Source organism: Stegodyphus dumicola, chromosome 11, assembly GCF_044657685.1.
Source record: "Stegodyphus dumicola isolate Sdum_Otavi_A_Nest chromosome 11, ASM4465768v1".
NCBI classification, from domain to species: Eukaryota; Metazoa; Arthropoda; class Arachnida; order Araneae; family Eresidae; genus Stegodyphus; species Stegodyphus dumicola.
In genome coordinates, this window is record NC_140778.1 from 98,727,445 (window position 1) to 98,733,186 (window position 5,742).

Genomic DNA, 5,742 nt, shown 5'->3' on the forward strand with positions numbered 1-5,742 from the left:
ACGCCATTACATCCCCAGTCGGACGGCATGGTAGAGAGGTTCAATCGAACCATCCTTAATAACCTCTCTTTAGTGGTTTCCAGAAACCAGCAGGACTGTGACAAGAAATTACCACTCTTTTTACTGGCTTACCGCAGTGCTGTTCACGAGACTACCGGCTATTCCCCATCACAGATGCTCTTCGGTCGTGACCTACGTCTGCCTTGTGATCTATTCTTTGGTCGCCCTCCGGATTCTCCTTCATCGTCTGAGGAATATATTCAAGATCTCCAGGCCCGGTTTGAAGTGATGCACAACTTTGCACGAGAGAGAGTCAAATTGGCGACAGAGAAGATTAAGACCCGCTACGACACAAGAGCTACTGAACATCAATTTCACGAAGGAGACAAGGTGTGGTTGTGGAATCCGACTCGACGGAAAGACTTTGTTCGAAATTACAGTCACCTTGGGATGGCCCGTACACAGTCCTAAATAGGCTGAATGACGTCGTGGTTCGGATTCGTAAGTCTTCGAACTCTAAACCTAAAAAACCTTCGAACTCTAAAGTCGTTCATTACGACAGGTTAGCTCATTACTATGGCCATAGTACGTAATGTAAATAATTGTAAATAGAATAAGACCATGGTCCTATTTGTTTTTAAATGTATATTTGATTTGATTTGTATTTAGTATTTGATTTGCATTTAGTATTTGATTTGTATTTGATAGCATTTGATTTGTTTTATTTATTGCATTTATTGTTCATGTTGTTCATTATTGTAATGTAATGCTTATTAATGCATGTATGCCACAGTTGTAAGTTTAGCTTCCTGTCCAGGGATTGTACTGCCCGGGACGTGCAGTCCTTGGGAAGGGGGCAGTGTTACCAATTTGGTATTTAAAAAGCTAATGTTAGTTCAATTATAAATTAAATGGTTTTATTTCTCGCGCAGTGCAGCGCGTGACGAATATTAAAAGAAAGCTAAGCAGGAAAATTGAAAATACAAGAGCGCGTGCATTAAATAAATAAATATCTCTTTTTGATTTCGAGAAAATACTGGAAAATTCTAGCGCGTGATTTTAAAATCTTCTAAAAGGAGGAAAACATCTCAGTTCGCAGTAGTTGCTTAGTTTGTTGTTGTTTAGAAAACTGCTCTTGTTGATTGTAGCGAATTCGCGGATTAGCGTTCTTTAGCTGTTTTGAATTACGTTCTATTGGACATTAGAGTAGTGAAAAGATAACTACTGTGAGATATTGTAATACTGCATGATAATTTGAGAAAATTTAAGCATTTTTGTTGTGATAATAATAAATATTTGTTCATTTTTCATCGGACTTGTGCATTCATTTCATAAGGAACTCGTACGCACGCAACATTACATTACTGAGAGCCTGCAAACACAAATTGTAAAACAAGTTTTCGAAACAGTACAGTGGTTGGCTTGTTTACACTTAGATGTCCATTGCAATGAAATGTTTCCATGGCGTATTTGATGGGCTCGATTTGCAATAGCAAGAACTTGGCATCCAAAACATATCCTCAGCAATAATTCCGCTAATGTCAATGGCAAGCAACTTAATAAGAGAATAAAACTGTGTGCATAACATTTGGCCCATTTCACTTTGGCTGCAAAGAAAGAAAATTTAAATGTTTACCTAACAAACCTAACGGTTTTGGTAATTGCATGACAACTAAATATTCACTAAAACTCGAAAACTGTTTTAATGTTTGGCTCTGAAACCGCCGTACCTTTCACAACGGCGTGGAAAAGACAGTGGTCATTGTTAAAAAATACCGCTAGTACTTTTTGGCAGGTTCTTACATGATTTACGTGTAAATACGGCTGGCTTTTACATTAATTTTTTCTTCTAAACATTGGTCATTGTCTGCCCATATTTTAAGATTACACGTTAATATATAAAATTATCGTTCAAAATATTCATTGACGTATGCGCTCGATTTTTTAATATATGTTGCGGTCACTTTAAATTAATATCTGTATGAGTTAAAGAAATGTAGAAAGCAACGAGCGAATGAAGGACAAGAATCGAAAGATATTGGTATATTGGTATATTGGCTTTAGAGCATGAAATAAAGCAAGCTCAAAATATGACCTAAACGTATTTACTCATGTCATCAACAGTAGCAGTTAGATACTCACCTCTCGGAAGTTATATCAGAGCGTGAAATAAATGAAGCTGGATGTATATAAATTGGCAAGATATAATATCGTTGAAACAAACGTAATTTTCCTGGAAACTTTTATTACAGATCAGGTGGCATGGCCAATCCAATGTAATTCTGAACCCAAATGGCTGTCTGAAAATGGAAATTGTCAGATTCTCGGAAAGAAGAAAAAACTGAAGTCAATCATTAAATCAAGAGCTAATTTTTTCTACATCAAAGAAAACTTTTGACCTAATCTGTAAACGATAGAATATAATCTGTTAGATATAGTCACTTTGTCGACATGGGATTCGGTAAAATAGATGAAAGTTGTAAAATATTTATTCATTTTAATTTACCAGGTATTTTATGGTTACGCATCTTTACTGTGAGTTCTCTCTTACCTCTTCCCTGTCAAAATGTAAACCTTAGTTCGTGCGTATTTAAATGAGGTAGAAAAAGGTAGTATTAAGGGAGGTTTTAGACTAGAACGTGTACGGCTTGCTGAAGGACACATTACCAGTTCAAATTCTACGATAGCAGTCTGTCTTTATTGTTGTATATTCTTGGCAATAGTACTTGTCCTCCTCGTATATGATTCATTGAACTTCGCGTTAATAATTTCTCTGCAGCCTTTGGGCTAGCTTAATATTTAGCTAATTTTTTTAATAGAAATACCTTACTTTTAAATTGCAAAAAAAATATAAAAACATGCGTTTAAAAATCGCGATGCAGTCTTAACTGGTGGCATATATATATTTTTTTTTTCATTTTTCTATTCAGTCGTTTTTCAGCTAATCACCTCAACGCTCAGTTTTCTTACTAAGATGGCTTTAAAAACTTATTTTGCCTTCTTAATATTAACACTCTGTGCGTTTACTTTATTTATTAAATATGATACTTTTTGCCCCTTAAACCACCTAAACTTGGATTCAACTACAAAATTACAATATATTTCACAGCAGCATAAATTTAGAATATCCGATAAACGGTCTCGCGTGCTGGAAATAAAAATGTTTTATTCGGTACAGTGTTGCCACTGCTCGCTGGGTTTGTTAATAAAAAATTTGTTTTACAAAATATGAAATAGGTAATAATTCCAAATTCGGCTTTCCATGGGGCCTTGCTGGGGTGAAGGGCAGCGCTACTCTAAATCTGATGGTTATCGGAACAGTTGTTTCTTCACAGTGCGGGAAACCTACATACATCCACGCAGATTCTTCTTATTGAATTCGTTTAAATAAAATACAGTGCGATAATATTTGGTGGGAATAATCTGAAAACTGATACAGCGCATTTAAATGTTTCGAATCAAACTGTCGTTTCGAGACTGATATCCCGTTCAAGATAAACGTCCATTTTGGGGTAAGAAGTACAATATGCGAAACAACTGCAAAATTAAGAAAAAAAAAGCTATTGTAGAGAATTCAATCGCAAAGAGAAAATGATTCAATCGCAAAAAGAGATGACACCAAATTACGTGTAATTACGGAGGAGGTGATTAGGCTACAGGCGAGGTTGAGAATGTTTTGACTTTTATATTTGAAATGGTAAATTTCCTTTATTAACTGTTATTAGCTATTGTTGTATGTATAATATCCAATCTGTACAAGCAGAATTCGTAAACAGTGCAAGAATGCATTTAATCATTTAAACAGTCCCTTGTGTCAAACGACTCGCAAACATTTTACCAATAAGTTAAGTAATTTCGGAAATATACGAAAAGATTTTTGGTATGAATGTGTTTCTTCAGGAAAGGGCTCTTTCAGTTTCACAAGAGTATTTCTTGACTTGCAAGTCTGATATCCAAATAATTATGGGTTTCGTAATACTTAATAAATATTTTTAGAGCCACAGCTCATTTAGAGAGGGGCCTTGCAAAGATCAACATTAGAATTATACGTATCGAGTGCTCTTTGAAAAATTAGTAGCCTTCAGAGATGCTATTTTATAAATGTTTGTAGCAAAGGGGAATTAATATTTGTTAAATTCATTTTATCGTTTAGGCTACTAAGTCGATATTTTAACTTTTTCCGTTTATTAAGGTACTGTTAAATAGTTTAAATTTGTTTTCATTTTTCATACTAAGCCGCATCATGAAAGAAAGAGATTGCTTACCAGTCGACAATGCATGTTTTTAATTATTTTTCCTTTAATGATCTTTTTTAAAACTTTTGTATGGGAACTTATATTATTTCATTAAAATTTTTTGAAATAGATTTGATAAGATCGAATGAAGTGTCAAGAATTTAAGAAAATGCTAAACACTTCTCTGACTCCGATAAAATTAACATTTAATTTTCATTTCTCATATCGAAATTCACAAATAGGAAACCAGGCATTGTTCTTTTTCATTTCATGGTGTTCTAATTTTTCCACTTCAACTGAACTTTATCAGAAACTAGATGATGATGCAATAAATCGATGTCATCGAAACGACACTACTATATTAGTATTGTTCCTTTATAGGAAATTATCAATATTATAGGTTTTTATAAACAAGATTTTATGCCGCTGTTTACATCAACATCCACACGTTTGATATTTTAATATAAATATTTAATTTTCCTTTGCAGTTAATAACAAAACTTTTGCCTTAGTATATGGGTCTACAATTGCATTGCTTTTATTTCTGAGAATGCATATTTTTATAGTTATTATATCCAGGCTCACCCCAAACCCAATACGGTAATTTAAGTAAAGTGTCCGTGAATATCTGTAGGTTGATGTCGAAGAATACAAAGCCGTAGATGGCAACACAGGGAATTTCTGAAGACAGCGTAGACGCATTGTATTTTAATATTAAATAAACAAATCTTGTACTCTATATATAGAAAGTATTGCCCGCTTATTGCATACCAGTTTTCTCGTCCGCCTATAAAGTATAAAAGTTTGTCTCTTTCTTGCTCAGGACACATTTAGTTTCTAAGTTTAGTTGTTTTACTTTTTTGCATGAAACTGCATTGCTTCTTAGATGTAAAGCGGTGGTTTTGTAATGTCTTGGTGTGGAGAAAATGTTTTTCCGTGATTACTAATTTTATGTAACATATATCCGAACTTGTTGGAAAGGTGAGTGCCGACATTTCTCCTTTTAGTGTTACATGTGTGAACTTATAAGAAACTTCCGAAATTCTTATCTAAGGAAATTTTTCTCAAAAATATGGGTAAACCAGACCGGCTTCATGAAGTAAAAATTTCAGCAATTTGAACGTTTTATTGCGAAACGTTCTTTCCCGGAGGACATTGCACCAAGCTCCAGTTTTTTATTGTTCCATTTACGGGGATTAAGAAGGCTAATGAGCACGTAACCCAGTGAACCAGCTGTTGTGTGGATGGCGAAAAGGAAGAAGGCAGACAATAAATTGCTATAAAAGTTGCTTAATTTTGAACTCTCCACTCCCACGATTTAGACTCCGTGCTTGTTCTTCCTTGCTTATTGACGCTGAAAACTTAAACTGTGTAGATTAGAGATCATGGGACGAACATAAATCTGAATAAAATTACATGAAAGAGGGAAGCCGAATAAACAGTGAAAGATTCCTTGGGAGATGTGTTGCAAACGGCCTACTTCCGTTTACTAGCGTATTTTTGACAT